Source organism: Panthera onca, chromosome A1 (assembly GCF_046562875.1).
Source record: "Panthera onca isolate mPanOnc1 chromosome A1, mPanOnc1 haplotype 2, whole genome shotgun sequence".
Lineage (NCBI taxonomy): Eukaryota > Metazoa > Chordata > Mammalia > Carnivora > Felidae > Panthera > Panthera onca.
In genome coordinates this window covers 224,554,104-224,579,386 of record NC_138339.1, presented here as the reverse complement: position 1 = coordinate 224,579,386, position 25,283 = coordinate 224,554,104, and the positions used below count along the sequence as shown (strand labels likewise).

At 36.0% G+C, this 25,283-nt stretch overlaps 2 long non-coding RNA genes across 3 annotated transcripts in view; one reads left to right on the top strand and one right to left on the bottom strand.

Annotated features, from left to right (window-relative positions):
- The window catches only part of LOC132682161 (uncharacterized), a 238,183-nt gene that overhangs the window by 183,569 nt on the left and 29,331 nt on the right, over window positions 1-25,283 (top strand). The window lies entirely within an intron of this gene.
- LOC132682163 (uncharacterized) lies at window positions 12,471-24,645 on the bottom strand. 2 transcript variants are annotated; one of them, XR_009611509.3, is made up of 3 exons: window positions 24,508-24,645; window positions 18,983-19,089; window positions 12,471-13,005 (listed from the first exon to the last, which is right to left on the bottom strand). It is a non-coding gene; the product is annotated as an uncharacterized LOC132682163 (long non-coding RNA). The 2 variants fall into 2 exon arrangements; XR_014137801.1 differs by lacking the exon at window positions 12,471-13,005 and adding an exon at window positions 14,221-14,294.

Here is a 25,283-nt window from a genome sequence, read left to right as displayed (position 1 = left end):
TGAAGAAAATAAGGTTCCAAGAAATTGTGCGGCCTTATGTTTAGCCCTTGCCATCCCCTATGGAGACTCCTGTACTTACAGGAAGGATACCCTCATACGTTTGCCAGCAAAGAGGGCCTGTAAAGGAGAGACATATGGATTTGAAAGTCCCACTCTGGCAACTAAGGAGTGTATCTCTGGGCACAGGTGACTTCAACCCCTAGGCCCACCTGGCCCCCCGGAGGCATTCCAGATGATGACTGAACCTAGTCGGTTCATTGGTTCCTAGGTGCATTGTCTCTCTAAGAATGTATGAGGCATGGGTTTCTAAGGCTTTTTCAGCCCCTTTCTGGCACCTCGGACCGAGGCAAACACATTGTTCTTCTGGCCTCGTGTGGTTAGGAGGTCATGTCCCTGAAACTGTTCCACTTGAGGTGTTGAGAAATGGAGGGCCTTTCACGAGAACAGCAAAGCAAATGCTTTGTAGATTATAGATTAACGCAGATGCATAATGGAATAATGTAAGAAATTAATCAGTAACCAAAGGGTATGCAGGAAAATTAGGGGAAAATCACCATGTTATTTCTTAAAGGTTGTTTACACATAGGAACATTTTCAAAATTAGGTAATGTTAGAAAAACATAGATGACGTATGTTACAAGGAAACCACTAGAATATATAATGCCACGTTTACTACAATAAATCGGCCAGTTCAACACACTGCTGTTGTCTGTGTCCGTTTTTATTTTAGTTTTAGTTTTTTATTTTAGTTTTTTGTTTTCTAGTTTTTTATTTTAGTTTTGTTTTATTTTCACCGACGCCGTTCTTCCTTCGGGAGCCCCTGGTTGCTGGAGCTGGTCTCTGGCACTCATACAGATTGTGTTCATATTTTATTAGATCTGTACCTAAGTATTTTATTTTCATTTCTTTACTCTTTTTGAGGGCTAACATGAATGGAATTGTGTTTTTAATTTCAAATTCCACTTGTTCATTGCTAGTATATAGGCTACTCAATTTTGTATATTACAACCTTGCTGTGATCACTTATTAGTTCCAATAACTCTGTGTGTGTGTGTGTGATCTTTTGATTTTCTGCATAGAATATCATGACATCTGCAAACAAAGACAGTTTTATTTCCTCCTTCCCAATGTGTGTACCTTTTTCCCCCCTTTACTGCATTAGCTAGAACTTTCAGTATGATGTTGAAAAGGAGTGGTGAGAGAGGATATTTTGCCTTGTACCTTATCTTTAGCAGGACCACTTTAAATTTCTTACCATTATCTGATGTTAGCTGTAGGGTTTAGATATTCTTTATCAAGTTGAGAAAGCTCCCTTCTATTTTCAGTTTCCTGAGAGTTTTTATCATGAATGGATGTTGGATTTTATCAAATGCTTTTTCTGTATCTATTGATGTGATATTGTGATTTTTTATTTTGTAGCATGTTGATGTGCCTGGATTATATTAATTGGTTTTCAAATGTTGAATCAGCCTTACATACTTGGGATAAATCCCACTAGGTTGTGATGTATAATTCTTTTCATATATTGTTGGATTTAATTTGCTAATATTTTGTTGAGGATTACATCTATATTCACAACAGATATTAGTCTGTAGTTTTTCCTTGTAACATCTTTGTCTTATTTTGGTATTATAATCTTTTGTCTTATTTTGGTATTATACTGGCCTCTTGGGATGGGCTAGAAAATATCTGTTATGCTTCTAACCTCTCAGAGAGATTACAGAAAATTGGTACAATTTCTTCCTTAAATATTTGGTAGACTTTGCCAGTAAACCTATCTGGCCTAGTGTTTTTGTTTTGGTAGATTTTTAATTATTGATCCAATATGTCATAGATATTGGCCTGTTCAGATTGCCTATTCTTATGTGAGTTTTGACAGCTTGCGTCTTTCAAGGAATTTGTCTGTATCATGTGGGTAATCAAATTTGTGGACATATTATTATTCAGTTTTCTTTTATTATCCTTTTAAGGCCTGTGGGATTTTAAATGATGATTCTTCTTTTGTTTCTGGTATTAATAATTTGTCTTTTTTTTCCTTATAGCCTTGCTAGAGATTTATCAATTATATTGATCTTTACAAGGAAACAGCTTTTGGTTCTATTGATTTACTCTATGGGTCTCCTGTTTTCATTTTCATTGATTTGTGATCTAATTTTTTATTCTTTCTTTTCTTCTGTTTACTTTGAGTTTAATTTGTGCTTCTGTTTTCATTTTCATTGATTCTGATCTAATTTTTTATTCTTTCTTTTCTTCTGTTTACTTTGAGTTTAATTTGTGCTTCTTTTTATAAGTTTCCAAAGGTGGAAATTTAGGTTGCTGATTTTAGATATTTTTTTTCTAATATAGTTATTTAATGCTATAAATTTCTAAGAACTGCTTTCATTGGTTCCCACAAATTTTGGTAAGTTGTGTTTTAATTTTCATTTAGTTAAAAATATTTTAAAATTTCTTTTGAAATTCCTTCTTTGACTCATGTGCTATTTAGAAGTGTATTGTTTAATCTCCTTAAATTTGGTATTTTCCAGTTATCTTTCTGTTCTTGATATCTAGTGATTCCATTGTGGTATGAAAGAACACACTGTATGATTTCTATTCTTTTAAAACTGCAGAGGTGAGTTTTATGGCCCAGAATGTCATCTATCTTGGTGGAAGTTCCATGTGGGCTTGAGAAATATTGTGTATATTTGCCTATTGTAGGGTGAAATAGTCTATAGATGTGCATTATATCTAGTTTAGTGATGGGAATTTTTGTGTTCAACTAAGTCCTTACTGTTTTCTGTCTGCTAGGTCTGCCCATTTCTGGTAGACTAGTGTTTAAGTCTCCAATTATGATAATGGATGCATCTATTTCTCCTTGTAGTTCTACCAGTTTTTGTCTCAGGTAGTCTGATGCTCTGTTGTTAGGTACATATACATTAAGGGTCATTGTGTCCTCTTGGAGAATTGACCCCTTTATCATTATGTAATGCCCTTCTTTATCTCTGATCACTTTTCTTGCTTTGAAATCAACTCTATCTACTCCAGCTTTCTTTTGATTTCTTGTTAACATTATATATTTTTCTTCATTCATTGGCTTATCATCTTTATGTGTCTTTATATTTAACGTGGGTTTCTTATAGATAGCATAGAGTTGGGTCTTGTTTTTTGATCCACCCTGACAATCTTTTCTAATCAGTGTGTTTAGAACATTGACAGTCAGTATGATTATTGATATATTTGCATTAATGTCTTCCTTGTTTGTTACTCTTTTCTAAATGTTGCCCTGTTTTTTGTTCCTATGTTTGTCTTCTACTCTTTCTTACTTCCGTGGTTTTAACTGAACATTTTATATGATTTCATTTTCTCACATTTCTTAGCATATCAGTTATACTTATTTTTAAACTTTTTAGTGATTTCCCTAGAGTTGGAAATATACATTTACCATGAATCCAAGTCTGCTTTTAAATAACATTATACCACTTCATGGGTAGTGTGATTACCTTATAGTAACAAATAATCCTATTTCTTCTGTCTTGTCCCTGGTATTATTGTTGTCATTCATTTCAGTTATGTGTAAGCATACATTATCAAATACTTTTTGCTATTATTATTTTGAACGGACTATTTTTTGTTAGATCAATTAAGAATAAGAAAAATTATAGTTTTTGTTTTATCTTCATTTATTCCTTCTTCAATGCTCTTCCTTCCTTTATGTTTGCATATACTTGTTTCTTACCTGTGTCATTTTTTTTGTTTTGTTTTCTCTTAAAAACCTTTCTAACATTTCTTGTATGGCAGTTCTACTGGCAACAAATATTCTTTAATTTTTGTTTGAAAGTCCTTGTTTCTCTTCACTTTTGAAGGGTAATTTCTTAGGGTTCAAATTCTAGTATTTTTTGTTCTCAACACTTTAAATATTTACCTCCACTTTCTTGTTTGCATAGTTTCTCAGAAGTCAGATGTAATTTTTGTCTTTGTTCCTTTATCAGTAAAGTGTTTTTTCCTATGGCTTCCTTCAGGGTTATCTTTGATTTTCTGTACTTTGAAAATGATATGCCTAGGTGTGTTCTTTTTGCATTTATTCTGCTTGGTATTATTTGAGCTTTTTGGATCTGTGGCTGGTGTCTGACATAATTTTGGAACATTCTCTATCATTATTGTTTCAAATTTTCTTCAGTTCCTTTCTCTCTTCTCCTTCTGGTATTCCCATTATGCATTTGTATACTCTATGTAGTTGTCCCATAATTCTTGGATATTCTGTTCCGGTTTTTTTGTTTGTTTATTTCAGTTTTCATTATCTTTCTTTTCTGTTTTGGAGGTTTCTTTTGAGATGTCCTCAAGCTTAAAAATTCTTTCTTCACCTGTGTCTAGTCTACTAAATAGCTCATCAAAGGCATTCTTTATTTCAGTTACAGTGTTCTTGATTTCTAGCATTTCTTTTTGATTCTTCTTAAGATTCCCATCTCTCTGCTTACATTGCTCATCTGTTTTGTGTTGAGGAGGAAGAATTTCCTCTGCCCTTCAAGGCCCTTCTAGTTGGACTAAATATGAAATTGACATGAGACAGATAAACAGAAGAAAATTAAGTTTACTAGCATACATACGGGGAATCCACACAGACACAGAAAGGACAAGCACCACTAACAGGAAGGTGAGTGGAGATGTTCAGAAAACAAAAGTTTCCTATTATACAGTTAAGTTTTTTACTTAAAGAGGGATTTCTGTTAATAGCTCTCTTCTTGGTAGAGATAGGCAGTTGAGGAGGAGTTGAAGAGCTTTTCCTAAATCTGCTGTGGCTTGATTGCTTTTAACTCAAAATGTTTATGCCAAAGTGAACCATCTTGAGGTGGCCTATCCTTAGCCCCTACACTTGCATGCTGTCTACTGTATTCATTAGAGCCCTTAGCATAATAACTATAGTTGTTTAAATTCCTGGTTTGATAATTCCAACATCGTTGTCATGTCTAGTTCTGATTCTTATTTTGTCTCTTCAAATTGTCTTTTTTGCCATTTGGTATGTCTTATAATTTTTCTTGATAGCTTATTAACATGATGTACCAGGCGAAAGGAATTGTTGTAAAACTTTGAACTTCACAAATGTTTCTGTCTTTTTCTCCATGTTTAGCTGGGATAGGATGGCTAGAATGGGCTGGAATAAGCTATTTACTTCCCCCAGGTCAGTTAATCTATTGATCATATCCAAATAGGTTAGTCTCCCGGTTAATGAGGTTTTTCCTAAGGTTAGTCCTTGTTAAGAAGAACAGAGTGCTCTGGAGTATTCCTAAATGGTTCCTTTCCCTCTCCGCCTGCAAGAAGTATGAGGACTAATCTCCTTACACATGGAACTGGTCCTGGAAGTCTCCCTAACTTTCTCACTGATTACACATCAAAGGAATGATTCCTATGTTCTTTAGAAAGGGTTGTAAAACTGGCAAGATACTGGAAGGAGATTTACATATCAAAGAGACAGAAAAAATTCACAATTGAAAGTTTTCTAAAGTTAATGCTCTAACAAAAAGGGAAACCAGGACTTACAGTCATGAAGTCTATTTAAAGTTTAGTCAAAGTGAAAGGAACTTGAAGACTGTTGTTCAGAGCAACAGGATGGAGTGGGGAGGGGAGATGATACTATTTATTATATACTGAATATGATTTCTATAAAGTAGATGTTCTTCTTTTTTTAATAGAAAAAGCAATTTTTTAGAGAAATTAACTTTTAGAGAGATTAAGAATCTTAAGTTACACAGCTAGTAGGAGATGCCAACAGTATTTGGATCCACATATCTTTGACATTTGCTGTACCAAGTGAATCATACCTTAAATCTTTTGAACTTCAAAGCCATCTGCTTTGTTTTCTCATCCAATTACAATGGAAATTTCTGCGTATATATTATATACATGTTATATATATTATATATATGGATATGGCTACTATGTACATATATTTCAACTTTTATTACTTTTCTTTTAACAACCCTGGCAGTCTCCTATTCACATTTACTCGTGGTATACACTGATTATTTATGAACACTTACAAAATCTGCCTTTATCCAGGAAAATCTAAAATATGTTATTAACATATGGCAATGTGTCATAGGATCATCCAAGATGTTTGGAGAAGATTTGAGTTTTTTCAACCCATAGATCTTAAAAAGGAGACTGTAACTTCAATTGGAAAATAAAATACTGTGTTAATATAAATATGTGTCTCATTATAAGACTATTGTAGACATTCGGTGATGATTGCTCACAGCAGTGCCATGCTGTGAATTCACTTAATAATATGGATTTCAAGCAAGAAATCTAATTACACCTACAGGCATTATGGCTAAAATAGTACTGACATATGTAGTTCTTTCTCCAACATCACTCTTGCATTTCAGGGGGAAAATGAAAAAAAAAAAATGCAGCCAACATTAAGAAAATTTCCTACAAGTGTTCTAGAATAAACTGTTTACACATTTTCATTTTGCCCTTCCACAGTTGTTTAAACAGAAATATAGAGTGGGAGAAAAGAAAAGAACTTCACCATAATCACATGTCAAGTCTAATTTATACCATGATGTTACCTAGTTTGACCAAAAATATCATAACCAGACACGGTTGTCATTGTCTAAATATGCTATTCCTGATGATGGCCCAAATTGTAAATAAAACAAAAACATTATATTTCTAAAAATAATTTATTTTCAAATAATTTCAGTAACTAAGAAGGACATACATATTGACATTTTAATTAGTGATAAATAACCAAAGTCATTTTCACCTAATTTTAGGTAAACGATCCTATAACATACCTTTTTTTAAAGTGCCTTTTTAGTTCTAAATTAACATTTATGTTTATTTTTGTCTTAGATGTTTCTACTCACTCACATGGGTTCTCTTTATCCCTGAAAGGAAATTCTTCACTTCATCTGTTGTGTTAGCTCATAATGTTTTTACGAAATAATTGCAGTTGTGATATTTTTGAATCATCATACTCCATTCTTATGTATTTACTTTTGATGACGAACATTAGGGGTGTGGTATGGCCTATAGCTTTTTCCATTCTTTGATCTAGTAAATTAATAGCTTACATACTTGTAAACTATGGCAAAGACCCTTGCTAAAGAGCTGCCAAATCTCCAGACCCAAATCAGATGCCATGTGAGCAGGACACAAGGGGAGGGAGGAAAGCAGAGAGAATCCGTCCGAGCCATGAAAAATGCACAGAAGCCAATAGAGAGGCTAGCTGTTGAGTCATTAGGGACACTTACAATGAATGTAGTAATGAAATAGGCTTAATGTCCAAAGCTCAGAGGATTAGTTCATATTCAAATCTAGTTTCCTCTTTCTATAAAACACAGACCATTGCATTTTATTTTGTCTTAATGTTTATCTATTATTTTTGAGAGAGACAGAGACAGAATGCAAGTGGGTTAAGGGCAGAGAGAGAGGGAGACACAGAATCAGAAGCAGGCTCCAGGCTCTGAGCTATCAGCACAGAGCCTGACGCGGGGCTCAAACTCCTGAGCTGTGAGATCATGACCTGAGCTGAAGTCAAACGCTCAACTGACTGAGCCACCCAGGTGCCCCAGACCATTGCATTTTAAAAACAGAGTCTATTATAATGATGCTGATATTATTAACAACAACAACAACAACAACAAAAAACAGAGAGAGAGAAGAGATTATAGTCTTATCTGTCCACAGCAACAGCTTGTCCATAAAATAAAGTTATGATAGAGTGCCTGTAAGGTCACTTCTGCATTTCAATTTTTATAATTCTTTAAGTCTGTAATGATAAAAACTTATATTTATATATAAATCTGAATTTAACAAAAACATTTGTATGTTCATGTTAGAAGCAGATGTGTAAATTTAGAATCTGAGCCCCAGTATTTTGTATATTGTTTCTTCTCACTCTATTTGTTTCATCCCCAGTTTCCCTTCTTTGACTCTTTCTTTTCTGAGTCTTTCCAAGTATAGAAAAACTCTTCCATTTGCTTGTCCGGCCTGGAATGCAAGATCACTGTACTCAAGAAATTCTGTTACTGCCCTCTTTTTGGAAGGAACTCAAGAGTCAAGGCTTTGATGAATATGTGGAAGGTTGCTTCTTTATAGTTTTGCTTGAAGTATGATTGAGGAATGATTTTAAATATGAATGTTACACATATCAATGAGGCTGAATGGGAACTTTTCATTGTTCACAGTTAAATGCACAAACAATCTTACATCATTTTTTACAAAAATAAAAGAGAACAGAAATCAGGGAAGTACAGTGTTTGTAAAGAATGGAATACTCAATTTTGTACTGTTTAAAATAAATACTTTGGTATTTTTATTATGCTTTATTCAATTTATGTCTAGGTTTTACTGATTTTAGTATTTGGTATTCAGATACCATGTGAAGTCCAAAATTAAGCCTGGAACAATTCTGCATCATTGGTTTGACTGAAAGTCACATACACGTTGAACATTTGCTTGAGACTCATTGTCTTTTACAGTATATATTTCTTCTTTTCATTATTATTAACATTATAAACAGTCTTTTTTCAGAGGTCTTATTCTTTCCTAAAATAGAAAACTGTACACATTGTATTTTTCTCATGACTTTGTCATCTCAGTTTGGCTCAATTCATTTCTTTATGATTTTTGAATCACCTTTCTCTACTAATTTTTCAGAATTTGAACAACTTCTCTTTCCATTTATAAATTAGAATAGTGTATAAGTCAACATCACCTTTGTCCATGTAATAAATTTAAAAGGATAACTTTGGTTTAGAATGGGAATACTTTCTCTCACTCTCTTGTTTGCCAGAGCGAGTTAGTTACCTTCTATATTTCTCTTGTGTCCACCTAACTCCCATACTCCATTCCTCCTGCCTCTAACAGACTCCCTTTGCTTCTTGTTTAGGTTATTGCAGTACATATCCAAACTATAGCTCACTTCAGTTTTCCCTTCCAATTCATTCAAGACATAACTGCCTGATTAATGTTCCTGAAGCCTCTGGCTAACCAGAAAGCAATCAATGGCTCACTATTTCTAAATAGATAAAAGTTATACAACTTTTCTTGACAAATATTTATTTAAAATTTTTTTGTCTCACTTTCCTCCTAATTGTTCTGAATTAGTATTAAGTCAGGTTAATTATACTAATTGTAATATCTGTACATTTTGTGTATTTTTTCTATCTCCATTTCTTTAAGTTCTTCCTGTCACCTGGCAAATCTCTCCTTTCCCATGTCGATTTTCCCAAATCATAACTATAATTGGGAAACAGATCACATAGGGTCTCTGAGGCTGGCTAAGGTCTTTCAATTTTCTGCTCTTCTATAATGACTGTAACTATATGCTCTTATTGATAGTACTTTCTAAATTGTATATTAATCATGTGTACACTAGGACCTTCTTCTGGGAGACCATAGCTTCTTGGTAATAGATTTAAAGCTCCTCATTTCATATTTGGGATTGAGAAATACTTATTCTGTTATCCCCTAAAGTGCCTAAATACTCAATAAATATCTGATAAATATCTATTCTTTGATCAGAAGAATGAATAAATAAATGAAGAAGAGAATTTGGAAATGGGCATTTAAGTATGTTTTAAGGTAATGGTCTTTTTTTGCTTTTTTCTTCTGAAGCAGTTATAAGATTGTTACTATTTATAGAGAAGGAGAATGGGAGAAAGAAGTTTAGGTGACATGGACATTTTTAAGAACAGATGTAGCTTGTGGTTACATTATATTCAATAAAAGAATAACAGTAAATGCTATTTTCCATTGTGGTAAAGAAAAATTGGAAGCTAAAGTGGTTCAGGTCAACTTGGTTTCTAAATTTTTTTCCAGTAACATTTTTCTGTGAAGGCTGAGAATTTGAGGCTCAGAATCCTGTAAGTTTAACTAAAAATCTGTTATTAACCATACCAAAAAGAAGTCTTTGATTTATTTAGTTTTGTTTATTTATTTTGGGAGAGAGAGAAAGAGAAAGAGAGACAGCATGCATGAGTGGGGGAGGGGTAGAAAGAGAGGGGAGGGGGAGAAAGAGAATCCCAAGCAGGCTCTATGCTGTGAGCACAGAGCCTGACACAGAGCTCGATCCCACGAACCATGAGGTCATGACCTGAGTCGAGATTAAGAGTAGGACACTTGACTGACTGAGCCACCCAAGGCACTGTAAAACAGTCTTTTTAAAGACTTGAAATAACTGTAAGTAGATAATATGGGGGAATATAGCCAGAGACCAAAAGAATGTAAAATTTAAAAAATACCTCATAATCATCAAATAGACATTGGCTACTGAATTTGACAGAGTGTGAATTTATATGGTTGTCCGCTCTCTATATACTTAGAAAAAGGTTAGGAGATATAGTGAGCTGTTCATTCAGGTAGGCAGTTAAGTTCAATCAGGTTGAGCTGCATTAGAAGGGCAAGCTCTGAATGGGAAGGGTGAATGATCTTTTGGGAGAATCAAAGTGCCATTTGATAGTGCTCACTTCAGCAGCACATTTACAAAGTGCTATTTGATAAGAAGTGTCTCACTTTTTCCACCTACAGGTAATATATTCTATTTCACTTGATTTCTCTTACGGATCTGTGCCTATGTGAGACTTAAAGGAAGTGATTATTAATGAACAGAGAAGGAGGTTACCTTGGTCATTCATTTTAAGGAAATAATTTGGTGAGTCTAACTCTTCTGTCATGCAGGAGAGTACCTTTCAGGTATTTTCACATTAGTATCTCACCTCCTTAAAAATACCACAGGGTCTGATTGCAAAATGACTTGCATTCATGCAAATGTTTAAATGGCTATGTCATCTTGAGAGCCAGAATCTATGAACTATAAATGACAAATTTCACATTTATTGACCAATGTGTGCCAGGAACTGTGTCATACTATTGCATACATATTAACTCAATCGATCCTTACATAATTCTGTTTTTATTTCCCATTTTATGAGCAAGGAAACTCAAAAAGGATGGAAAATAATGTAGAAATGACAATATTGTTACTATTATCAATAATGCACAATATTTATATGGCGCTCCATCATTCATATTTTCATTTGGAATTTTGGATTAATCCTGTGATATAGGCAAGGCAGGAATCTTGCAAATGATGAAAATGAGTCATTGTCCAAGTTCACCCAACACATATATAACTGAACATACAAACAAACACAGGTGTTTTGGTTGTTCATTATTCACATCTGATTATTCAAGTGGTTAAACCCAAATGAAATAGAAGTGAGGAGCAAAGTTTGAGGAAGAAAACTTGGATAAAAGAATCCCTACCATGAATAAAACTTTCCTCTGAATTATGCTTCTTTTGAAAGGATGCTTGTGTTTGCTCACTGGTCTTCATCAAAAAGTGCAAGTCAGGTCACTGCTTAAGCTGTCTGCTTTGGGTCTGTGTGTTATACTCTGAGAGGGACACAAGACACAAATTATCAGGAGGAGAGGAGCCAGCTTAGTGAAAAAGACTTGAATCTCTACCATATCTGAGAATGTTAGAATCACCAGGAATGTTTCAGCCTGAGGAATAAAAAGTTTTGTTGGGAAGAATCAGAATCATGTGGATGAAGTAGATTCAGTCTTTAAGCCCTTCGGGAAAGTCCAGAACAGATGGTTAAAATTACAGAGAATGAATTTTCTTTTACCTCAGAGAGTAACTAAAATACTTTAATTTCTCAGATGAGGAGACTTTATTTTAAGGTATCAAGAGAAGGCTAATCTTTATTAACAACACAAGATCAAGCAATAATTTCACTGGGTGTTTTAACTACGACTACTGAAGCAGTGCTAACTGTCTAATGTAGAAATCTATCTGCACTTACAAGTGAGAATCTGAGGTTCAGAGAGGTTGAGTAGTTAACTCAAACACAGCTAGCAACTAGCTACAAGAGTTTTTGTACTAGTTGTGAGGTTGGACTAGATGACCTTTCAACAGTAAGACACTTACTCTTTAAGATGCTGTCTCATTTGAATGCTTCATGAAGAATCGACCTAAAAGTCACTCAGCAGTCTGACAAATAAATAGAACACTACTGACAATGAAATAAGGGCCCCTCATAAACCAACAGCAGAGATCGGTGTGCGTTCAAGAAATTAATAAGAATAAAGTGATCACCACCTTCTGCCTCATTTCCCCAAACATGAAGTGACAGAAGGTACAGGCTTGGTTGGCAAGGGCCACTTGTGAATCATGGAACTAGCTTTTGAGTGGGAGAGATATTCAATTTATTGTTTCGTAAATAAACAACGGACAAGGAGAAATACATAGTTAGAAAATAAGAAAAAAGGAAAAGTTAGAAAAATTTCTCAGGTGTGTACAGTTGATATTTGGTTTCTGATAGTTCTTTATACATAGAAAGGGCTAAATAGCAGGAGAATGAGCCCTGCATCATTCAAGAAACCATAAATTTTATTCCTCATAAAATGTGGTAAAATGTCTAATCCTGATTTTACATTACATTACTGACGGTGGTCCAGCACCTAGCCTCTCCCCAAGGCCCATTTCCACCCCTTATTCCTTGTGTATACCAGAAATAGAACCCAGTAGGTAGCACGGGAGCAACGATTTTAGAGATTTCAACATTAAGGTCCAGATGGTTTAGCAAAAAGTTTAAGTCATTCCTTAGAACAATAAAAACATAAGGTTATCAGGACTGTGTGTGTGTGACTCACAGACATCTGAAGCCTGGCTTATGAAAACTGGCTGTTCATGGGAAGAATTAGCACATAGCTTCGACTGCTTATACTATCGACCCAAAATAACAGTATCTTAAACAAAGTAGTGTTTCATTTCCCTGTCATGTAAAAGTTGGAGGAGAGCAATTCCTTCAGTTGCCAGAGACCCAGGAAATTTCATCATGCAGCTACACTAGGTCTATGGTGTTGTTCTCACCCTTCTGGTTTTCCATGGCTCCTTTCCAACATCCGCTTTTCAGATAGCAGGGTGGACGAAGGGGGAGGGTTATGACATGTCCCTCCACTTCCAGCTGCAGACATCCCCTTAGCCAGAACATAGTCACATGCCATATCTACCTGAAAGACAGACAGAAATACAGTCTTTATTTTAAGTGGTAATATGATCCAGATAAAAGTTACTATGAAAGGAAAGAATGGATTAATGAGGTAAATAAGTGTCTCTATGGAAACTTGGCCACCCATGCCTAAACATAGTTTCTCTCTGTATCTCTCTTTTTAGCACTTTAATTTTCAATAAAACCACATTCTAGTCATTTTCTAAAAAGTACTCATTAGTATTCTTCCTCTATAGACATTCTCAGTGTTTTATTTGGCCAGTTTATTAAGGCAGCCTTTGGGGCAGGCCATATGGGTGTGTTTAGCTGCAATGAGCTGGTCATTTTAGTAAAGGAAATGTCTGTGCAATGAAAGGACATTTCTGAGAAAGCCAAGTATGGCTAGAAATGACAAATGCTCTCTTTTACATGCTACATTAGCTGCAGTGATTTTGGCAGGGAGGGGAAGGGGACAGGTGGGTGAAATCTGATACTCTAATTAGGGAACTGATGAAGTATTGTAAATTTTAAATCATGCCCCTAAATAGGCAAAAGGAACAGACTTTTCAAGATGTAATTGTACGTGAATCACAATCTTAATGGTAGCTGATAATGATTAGACTAGCTGAAGAATTATTATGAGACAGAGTGGACAATCTAAAAATATTAAGAAGCACCCAGTATTATCTGGGGCAAAAAAAAAAACCCTGAAAACCAAGGCAATAATAAAAATGAGGAAACGCAAGTGGTTCACCAAGGAGTTGAAATTTGGCAAGAATGCCATAGTATTCTCCAGAAACTTCAACCCAATAAAGTCCATCCTGTACATCTCCTTTTTGTTGTTGTTGTTTTTTTTAATGTTTATTTTTGAGAGAGAGAGACAGAGTGTGAGTGGGGGGGGGGGGGGGCGGCAGGCAGAGAGAGAGGGAGACCCAGAATCAGAAGCAGGTCCCAGACTCTGAGCTATCAGTACAGAGCCCTATGTGGGGCTCGAACCCACAAACTATGAGATCATGACCTGAACTGAAGTCAGATGCTTAACCGACTGAGCCACCCAGGCGCCTGCATCCTGTACATTTCACATTATTTTTATGTTTTTGTATTTTAACCTTAGAAAATAAGAATGTTAATATGCTAAGCAACTGTTCATCCTGAGTTCAGCCAGCCTTTGGCAATTATATTAGCATCATTTTCAAGAGAGTTACATTTCAGGATGATATTATCAGAGGTTGGAGCTTACTTGAGCGCTTCTTCACTCCTCTATGTCTCTGAACATTTCGAAAGAACTCTTTTTCTTGCCAGTGAAAGCACCTGAGAAAATAAAACCCTTCGATTTTTATATGGCTTCTTCCAAATGTTTTGCTGCAGATGACATTTTATTAAACTTGGATTCGCTAAAAAGGAATTTTATAAATGCACAAAGATGGCTTTCATTCTGCTTGTATCCATATGTATACATTGCGCACGTGTGTGCAGATGCGAGATGCAAAGGAGAAATTTGCTAATTATTGAGTAATTGTACATAAACTTTGCTGAATATACATAAAAATGTTGGCTTTCCAGATTGTCAGGTGAATTGGGTTTTGTCTGAATTATAGTAAACAATTGAATATATTGTCACACCTGAAGAAAACCATCAGAATTTTCTCTTTGAAAGTTGGCAGTTTCAAAGAACTAGGATGAGAACTGTTTTTGTCTCCAGTTATGTGTATTTCAAATAAACTCTTAGGTAAATAATTTCTGATGAGATTTTCAAATAATTTCCCCATAAATAATGACAGAAGCTATTTATTTCAATTCTATTTCTCTCCAACTCTGTGTTTATGTGTATAATGGAATTTTTGTTTTTCAAGTTCTACAAGGCATAAGTCCTTATCATTAGCATTTTAATGTTTATAGATCTTTTTGGTCAAATTTTTATGATTGTGGTCATGGTTTTTTAATTAGAGCAGTAGTCTAATTTGAAAACAAATGGAAAATGTATTGTAATCTATTTCTGGAAGCATTCAGCTGGAAAAAAAAACAAGAGAGAAGATTCCAAGCTTTTGATTAGCATCTTTAAAATATAAGGACATCATTTCCCTCAGGGAAACAGTGAAACCAACTGATGGTAAAAGTCACTTAAAAAGCAAACAAAAAACAAAGCAAAAGAAAGAAAGAAAAAAGAAAACTTCAACAGAGAACTTTCACAAACATTTATACTGTTAAGAATCAACTTTGAAAAGTGTGATTTAACGGTCGATTTCTCTTTAAAAAATGAGCCAAAACAGTGTGATATGACTTATAAGTAAAATCAATTAAATTTTTGAGTTTTATGTCTTTAGAATTTGAGACTAAGAGAGTGAGACAGTAAGTGAACACAACCCACCGGAAAGCACATCCTCATTGTTGTAGGTTTCATGTTTTTCCTTCAGCAGTGTGAAAAGAATATTTCTCTCAAAAGATTCTGATTAACTAGCATGCTTTAAGAACAGATCTTTCTGTATACTAAATTCAGACTTACTAAGTCAATCACTCCCAGTGCTAGAAGCAGTAAAAGCAAGCAAGGAATAAGCAGGCTCATTGATCGGCTTACTCCCTGTTCTTCCCCTTAGCCCTCTGAAATCACTGTTGCATGCAAACCAAAACTTAAAAAAAGAATGAAAACTTTCCTGTGAGAGTCAGCTATAGTGCTGCTGAAGAAATGCCCCATCGTCACCTCCCCACCTCTGGTGGTGGCCTCTGCTCCTCCCTGTGCTCCTTCCGGAAGAACAGCTCTCCTGATACACTAGGTAGAGGACAGTCACGTTCAGCAAACACGAATTCTTTCCTGTTACAAATATGCCCATCCCTATATGTCTTTGACATTGAAATGCTGTTTCTTTGATCAAAATTGCCTAATTTTACCTTTTCCTTTTGAAGCCTAAGTCCTTGAATTTTGAAAGGGATTTGGTGAATCTGTAAGATACTTTACTTGTGAGCTGCCTGCTTGTTTACTAAAGCCCCCTCTGACTGTAGAATAATGCAGCAAAAATATGTACTGTGGAACACTACCAGAGACAGTGCAGCCAGAGAGAGATCTGCCGGTATGTGGGGAGGGACCCACCTGGTTCAAGTAACCTGTATGTGTGGAAGGTGACACTAAATCATACAGAACTTCATTCCAAATGTATTGACAATTAGTGTATTTTAAATGAGAAAGAGAATGCAAGCCTGTAAAGTGAGATAGCAAATATTTGGTGGTCTTGTTAGCAGAATTGTTGGCAAAGTCTGTGCTTCAGCTCTTTGAAGGGAGTTGCTCAACAATTGAGTTTCTAAACTCAAAGTTGCTGATGATCTGTTCTGGCAACAGTCTCCCTGAGAAGAGCTCCTTTGCAGCTGATCACCTTTAGCCAGAAGCAGCCTTGTGTGCCTCACGTGTACTATGTGGGGAGAAATGTTGGTAAACACAGCCATGAGGTAAGATAGACCGTCTCAGTCAAAAAAGAAGCAGGGTCACTTATTAGAAATATCTGAGCTGCAAAGACCAGTAGAAGATCAAAAGATAGCCTACCACTTTGGTGTCCTCAGAATAAAATGAAAGCTACACACACACACTCACACACACACACCTCTTTATCCTTCTCATCAGAAAAAATTGTTATATTGGAGATTAATGCAAATAGGGAAGAATTGTATATTGGAGATTAATACAAATAGGGAAGCAGACCTTTGATAAGACCTCCAATCCTCTCATTGCCAAATGACTGAAGCATGCAATAATGGAAAGTTGGGAATAAATAAAACTACGAATAAAAAACCTAAAAATTTGCCTTCCACTTCATTGGCCAATAGTACCCATAGAACACTTAACATCTGAAAAAAACTTTTTAACCCAAAAGCCTATTTTATCTTTGAAAATGGAAAAATAAAAGGCGCTGTCATTTAATTGGTAATTCAGTACCAAAGCCTTGGTCATTATCTAAAGATGGAGTTCTTCGTTCAATTTAAATGTCCCCTTTGAGGTAGATGTTTTGGCAATTGCTTCTAGACTTTTCATTTTGAATTAGCTGGACGAAAGTTTTCTATACCCTCTTTGTCTAACTAGATGTAATGAAATTTCTCTAGATTATTTTTAGTTTATTTTTGTGGTGAAGATATGACATTAATATTTCAGAGCTAGAAGGAAATCCCACGTTTGGTTTTTAATGGCTGATTTAAAGACAGAAAGGGTCCTATGTGGGCAGAATCTAATCCTAGTCCACACAGACCTTTCCACTCAGATGGTTTGGAAGTTAGGCTGTAGTAAGTACTGTCTGAGTCAGAGGTTTCTCCTAATCCTACTACTTCCTATCCTACATCAGGGGCTGTCACCAATCGCGTATAGATGTGGGAAAGAACATGAGTGATATAGCCAGGATAAAATCTAAGACAGCAGTGAGCAACTTTATTTTTTCACATTGCCCACTAACCTCACTCCCCACTCCTCAAAAAACATCATCTGCCGCTTTTTAAAGTTCAAAATGAATAAAAAATATTTGAGTCCCGTAGGTTCCTACATCTTAGATTGTCTTCATTGAACAGACTTCAATGGAGAAAATTGGCACTGACTTAAGGCGATAAAATTGTATATCAGGCCACCTTTAAGAATTAGTAGCAGGGAGGCAATATTCCATTATTTATCCTGTAAATGTATTTGTCTCTTAAAAAATTTATTAGTGAGTTTACACTCTTATTTCACCTTCAGATTAGGAAGTTGAAGCTTAGAAAGATGAAGTGGCCATGACTCACATGAAGAGCTTCCCCAAAGAGGTGTAAGTTAGAATTAGAATGTGTTCTACTAATGGCAGCATTAACACAATCGTGTCTGTCACTGTGCCTGGGCACTGATGATGACACATTGCTGGTTGAGCTATTGTTTCTCTCATTTAAACTGAATTTGTTGATGGGGCTGCCCACCCTTCTCAAGGTGGTTTCATGTCCTTTAAGTTTTAGCTTAGCAGGCCAGTGCCATTAGCATCCTAGAAGGCTGGATATACTGAGGCATTCTTGCTACTCTGAGAAGTTGCCCTTTGGGGGGGCTGACTAGGATAGAGCCCTGGGGTCAAGCCTGCTATGGACCTCACCCAGATTCCTGTCCCATAAGCAGTGTCACAATGTTTATGGCCCATGGGATGATCTGTTCCTTAAATCTCTCATTTTATCTCCTAGGCTGAGAAATCACTGTGAGGCTTTTTCCCCCCTTGATCTTTAAGGATGAAATCATTTTGGATTAGATCACAGGCTGTACAGTGGAGTTGGAAGTCTGTATGTGGCATGTGTAGATAAAATTCCTTTTGAGATGAAGTTTGCTTTTAACTCCCTTCCACCTTTTTCAGTACAAATATTAGTTATTTTACTTATGTTCTTTAGTATCTTACATTCATACATTGTTTTATAATTGTTATTTTCCACGTACATCTTGTCTTTTAAACACACTAATATTATGTGACAAATATAATCTCTTTTACAGATGAGAGACCACAGACTGTAAGCCCCTCCAGGGTAGGTGCCTCATCTGTCTTGTACACCGCTGTGTCTGGTCTGCATAGCCTACCGCGTTGTATGTGCTAAATTATTATTTGTCGACTGAATGAGGAAATGAGGGATGACTTGCTCAGGATTCCACAGTTGACAAGGGGTAGTATGGCTTTTTATCACTGACACCTGGTTATTTAACTTTTGCTCCAACATATTCAGTGATGAGAAATTCATTACCTTCCCAAGTAGCTGTGGTGCATTTTATTTTATTTTGGTTTAGTTCAGTTTGGTTTGATTCCATTTTTTTGCCTGTTTGCTTTTGCCTGCACAGCTACCTAGGGTCTCTCTTCTATTTAGAGTGATTCTGCTGATGTCAGTCGTGGTTGCCGTGATTTTATGGACAGGCATGTGACCCAGGGTAGGTCTTGCACAGCATCCATCCCCTATTGTCTATAGTGATTGGTCTAAGAAGTAACTACTTTGGGAGCCAAGCGGACCCGCTGTACGCTCTTATAACTCACAAATGGAAGATGGGAGAAAGAGATCTGCTTTCTTCTCTCTGTAATTCAAGTCCTGACAAGGCTGGTTCTTCCAGCGGCTCTCTTGGTTCTTCTGTTTCAAGAACTCACTTAAGAAAGAAACCAAACAAGAAAGAGATGAAAGCTTGGAAATGGAGAGCATCATGACACTGCTTGAACCTCTGAATGTGGTATGCTCAAACAGTTCTTGAGTGTGTGGTCAATAAGTCCCCCTTTTTTCTTCCTTTTTTTTTTTTTTGTTTGTTTGTTTTCCCACTTGTGAGCGAAAGAGACCTAATATGGCAACCTATCCCATAATGATACAGTTTTGACTTTTAGAACATTTTTCTCTATATGGAGCCTAGATGTCCTTGTTGGAGACAGGCAGAACAAACGGGACTTTTCTTCCAAAAAACAATGTTTTTAACACTTAGAGAAGGTTACTCTCTGTTTTTCCTCGCATTTGCCTGAATTTCTCTTCCCCAGGCTCTCTGTTCAGTCCCTTCAACTTTTCTTCATGTGATATAGTTTCCCATACCACCTATTTTCTAGTCTTTCAGTGTATTCTCATTTGCCTATAGACGTCTTAGCATGAGGGAGAATTACACACTGGTCAGAGCAACATAGAGCAGGATGATAATTTTTTGTTTGTTTGTTTTATGCATTGTATTCTTTCACTGTTCCTGAAGGTCTCACTGGTCTTTTTGTTGTTTGTTTAATATCGTGGTACATAATTGTCTCTTAATAGAAGTATCAACAATTAAAACTCCCAAGAATGATACATTTGCTAATGAAGCAGATCTCCCATAATTTTCAATAATTTTTCTTTCTTTTTAACTGATTTTACATTTATTTCAACTAAAAGGATTTAGTCAGATATGGTCCATCTTTTCTATTCATTGATATCTATTGTAAGTCTATCAGGAAATGTATTTGCTATTTCCTTTGACTTTATATTTTCATAAAGCTATGTTTAAAGATGGTGGGTTTTTTATTTTTATTTTTTGTTATATCATTAAAGAAGTTAAAAACTTCTTTAGTTTAGTAGTTTTCTTAAATGAATGTAAAATCCAATAGATTTATTTGTGAATTTTCACTTTTGTAGATCTTTATTCACCTTGAAGTTCTAACAACTATTAGTGTAAAAATGTGATTTCCATTTGGTTCTTATCTGAAAAACTAGGAAAAAAAACACAACAAAATAGCTTCTTTGCTTTATTTGCCAAATATTTTGCACAGTGCTTATTTTGTATTTTTCCCATGTTAAGTGTAAGAAGAGACTTGTCGACACATTATAAATAAGCAATTAATGCAGAAAAATAAGCCACTTCTAATGCCAGAATTTCTCCAGGAAATAAAGAAGAGATGAGATCAGTGCTCTAAAGATTCTACAAGTGTCTTTATGTATTTTTTTCTTCCTTTCTCTGCAGGATAAAATAAAATTTGAGAACAAACTAGATAATTGAAATATATGCACACTACCTTAGTTATTTCAGTTTTTCATACAAAAAATATGTTTGCCTTGGATTATATTATTAACCTCCATATTTTAGTCATGATCTTTTTCATTTTTAAAAGAAGGAAAAGGTAAAAAAATGAAAAAAAGACATTCTGAGTTGTGTGTGTGTGTGTGTATGCACGTGTGCACATAAAGAAAGAGAACATCAATAACAGGAGCACAAACACCGCAAGGCCATTAACTACAGTAGTAGCTTTGATTTTAAAGCTGCCCTCTTTGGGGCACCTTGGTGTCTCATTTGGTTGGGCATCCCACTCTTGATTTCAGCTGAGGTCATGATCCCAGGGTTGTGGGATTGAGCCTCCTGTCATATTCTATGCTAAGCATGGAGCCTGCTTGGGATTCTCTCTCTCTCTCTCTCTCTCTCTCTCTCTGCCCCTCCCCCACTCACACTGTCTCTGTCTCTCTCAAGTAAAATAAAATAAAACTTAAAAATAAAAATAAATAAAAATAAAAGGTTCAGTCCATGTAGGTCATAGGTGACACTTACCCCATACCAGAAACTCTCCTTCATTAAGTATTTGTATTTTCTCCAAACTGTTACTCCCATCACACCACCACTGGTGTTTTTCATTATCTTCATTTTGGCAAGTCTGTGTCTGTCCTCACAAGTTTTTTCTTCAGAACCTCAGATCCTTTACCATTTCCTATATGGAGTAGGTTCCCCACTGCCTTTTGTTTAGGCAGACAATCCTTTCCATCACAACTGGCTTATTATTTTGGCTTAGAAATCTTCCTTCTAAATAAATACAAAGTTTCTCCTGAAAAGAATTTTGTTTTCTTTTTCTATTCCATTGTAGATTCTTTTCATCACATAACAATATTACATATTCTCTTGTTTTGTTTTGTTTTGTTTTTAATTCTGCAGTTGAGGGTAATTGTAAGAATGGAAAAAGCAAGACCTGTAACTATTTCTCCAAACTCACTAGCTTTATTATTCTGGAAATAAACTTCAAGAATTTTAAGTAATTTACCTGTGTGGGGCCACTTATGGCAATAACTCATCAAGAATTTGTATCTAGACTTTGCTTCTATATGGCAATTTGTATCTGAAACTATTTTCTAAGTATAAAGGTTAAAAATAAGTGCTAGCCTAGGATTCTGCTTAAGGAACATCTGTTCTAATCTACGATTTTACCACAATCACTCTCTTGAAAAGGGAGGAAGAAAACAGTAAACTGGCAGGATTTCTGTTTAATGGACATTTAATTGAAACTGATATCCTTGAGAAGAAAATTCACTTAAAGCCTTTGTGCATGGTATGCTTATAAGCAGACAGTCTCTAAGATTACAAACTGTAAGAAACAGGAGGAGACTTTGAAGTGCACAGCAACTTCTAAAGTTCTTCAGCATATTCCCTGGTGGAATTTTCGTTTTGTATCATGTTTTTCCAAGTCTTCCTCCAGATGTTACATAGTAGTGTTTTACTTCAGGGAAATAGGGTTTGGAGTATGATGATTTAGACATCTTGTGAACAGACATCAAGGTCAAAAAATGGAGACATGAGCTCAGTTTTACAAAAATGTCTCATAGTATCTTATTAAGGAATGTTGGGATCATTCAAGTAGCTTCTTCTACCCAATTTCTACACTCTCCACATATCCTCTTTACAGTCCTACCTAACCTTTGGCCTAATGCCCATGTTAAGGAAAGCAGACCAGTAGTTAAAACTTATTCAATCTTTCAAGAGGCTTATAAACACTGGTTAATTAGTGAAAGAATCAAAAGAACAAACACTCTCACAATAATCATACAGATAACAGAGTGCCTAAAAATCTTTTTTACAATAGGGAAATATACAGTCTGTAGAAGACATAGAGGACGGTTGTTAATTATATACTGGAGACTGGAAACTATGCCTCAGGTCTCCATGCATTTTTTTGTGGAAGATAGACAGCTGTCAGGTTTCAAATCATTCAAGACAGAGATCTAATAAAAGGTATGGAGAATTTGAAGGAAAATAAATAGACAAATTTGGCTGAAGACAGTGCTGTGCTAGTAGATGTTGGAGTGTTAGTGTAAATTTAAGTTTAATGCATATTAGCTGGAAAGGAATGATGACAAACTAATATCCTTTGCCCTTTCCCATTCGAACAGTATAATTAATTAGTATAATTGTCTTAATATCCAGGTAACATTTAACCAGCCTATGTTAATTTAGCTATAGTAGTAAAATCTGCCCCTGGAAGCCAAAAAGAAAATCAAAAGGATCCAGAACATTGATTTCCAACTTCAACCATATATAATTTATTAAAAATATTTAAGCAGGAGATTTTAGTTATATTTAAGTGGGAAAAGGAAAGGAGTAAGAGAGAGTCCCCATTCTTTGAGTGCTGCTCTTTTCCAGCTACTATCCCAGTTATAATGACCCCATTAACTCATTACTATCATCAGAAACAGCATTAATGGGGCAGTCAGTTAAGCTTCTGACTGTGGCTCAGGTCATGGTCTCACAGTATGCGAGTTCCAGCCCCGTGTCAGGCTTTGTGCTGACAACTCAGAGCCTGGAGGCTGCTTGGCTTCTGTGTCTCCCTCTCTCTCTGCCCCTCCTCTACTCACACTGTCTCTTTCTGTCTCTTAAAAAAATAACATGAAAAAAATTAAAAAGAAGCAGCATTAACAAAAATGAATGAGTCCTTAACTGATGTGCTTACTTTTGGCTTGCCAAGACACCACTGATAGGGAGAACAGTCAACTCACTGTTTATTATAAAACTACAAACAAGCACTAGCATACAGCTTTGATATATTGGTATACACTTTGAATCTGTGGCTGTAGGGTTTAGAGAAGACAGTTTTAGATGTATTTATGTGCTAACTCTCAAGTGTTTTCAATGAGTGCTCTGAATGCCCTCTGTTTCTCATTTAGATGGATTCCTTCTTAGGTGCTCAAAGGCTTTTAAAAGCTTTCTCTCTCTCTCTCTCCCTCTCCCTCTCTCTGAACAGGGTAAGCTGAAAGAGGCATTTAGTAGAATAGAGTTTTTGCCCTGGCAGGAGAAACCAGAGATTTCAACAAATAAAGACATGCATTTATGATTGGACCGATTATTATTTTTTCTCTGAAATGACTGAGAGCCCAGTTCTCATTAATTAGTAGGTGATGAAAGAGAGAGAGAGAAAGGGAAGGAGAGTTCTATCGGTGAAATTCTTAGGTTTAAGCTAAAATAAGCCCAAGAATGATGAGGCAAAAAGAAGGTATATACATGGAAGCAAAAAAAATGAAACTCTTGTCAAAAACAAAGAACAAAAGGGGCGCCTGGGTGGCTCAGTCAGTTAAGCGTCCGACTTCGGCTCAGGTCATGATCTCACGGCTCCTGAGTTCGAGCCCCGCGTCAGGCTCTGTGCTGACAGCTCAGAGCCTGGAGCCTGTTTCAGATTCTGTGTCTCCCTCTCTCTCTCTGACCCTCCCCCATTCATGCTCTGTCTCTCTCTGTCTCAAAAATAAATAAACGTTAAAAAAAAATTAAAAAAGAACAAAAAACCAGAAGTCTGGCATCTCTGAAAATATTTTAATCAGCTGAGAACAGACTGATCATTAGGATCAAATTACTATCTTCATTCACATTATCCTGATAATTTAAACCCAAAATGGATAGGGTTTATGTTTAAAAAAGAAATAGAAATATTTTGTGGAACTTGGTCTGCCAACACTAGCTCATTTGTTTGTTAATTAAATTATGCAACAAATACTTATTGAGCATCTCCTTATGCAAGGCAGTGTTCTAGGCAGCAAAGACAGAAGGATGGAAATGATAAATAAGATATATAAGGCCCTTATGGAATTTATATTTTACTGCAAGATTTTTCTATCTTTACAAGAAAATTGTCCCACATAGCTTTAAAAAGTAGTTATAGTCTACATTTTGTATTTCTTTCATCTTTCGATAATTTCTCCCTCTTTTGCCAATTTTATAGACCTTGTAAATATTTTAAAGATAGAGAAAAAGTGATTTTTAAGTGAGGTACTAACATTTAGGACCTTTGACTTTTTGTACTTAAGGTATAATCACCTTTCGTCCAGAAGAGAAACACTTCATTCCTGTGGCCGTAGTATGAGAAGAGAGATGATTCATTTTCAGAAGTACCAAATAAAAGCTGTGTGTCTGATTGACTATTTGTTTACAACCTATGGGAAAATGTATAAAACCCCTCCCCCACCCACAATGGCGTCCCAAACCCTTAGACACGTCACTTCCTGGTTCTTTCCCTCTCGTTTCAAGGGCTTAGTTTCCCAAGCTTTGCAATGAGCATGCGCCAAAGAACTGAAGCCTGCGCCGTCACCTGAAGGAACGTACATTTGTTCCAGTTAGACTACTTTTTGCCTTACACGGGCAGCGGCCACGCCAGGGTAAGGCTGTAACCTCTGTAGTTCTCAGCCAATGAGGAATCAGGAGCGGGGACTTGCATGCTAGGAAATAAATTCTCTGCTGTAACCACCCCGGTGTGCCTGTCGGTCAGACACTTGCTCCTGCAAGAATCATTAAAGCTTCACTCACTGTGCTCCTCCTCTCCCTGGCCCTCCTTTGATTGGGTCGGTTGGCTTGGTTCTCACACTGGTTTACTGCTAAAATTCTTTTACATGTTCAGCAGCATTTGGTGTGAAGTGTGAGTGTGCCTGCCTTGGTCTGCAGTACTTCTCTGCCTAGGAAGTCCCGTGCAGGCCGAAATTTCTGCCTCCTTAAATAGGTAGCTGGATCTGAGCTGTATTTCTAGCCCGCAGTTGCCCCTCCCGTTGCCATTAAGTCTTTCTAAATCTTTCCCCAATCCTGGGGAAACTCGGAGAGAG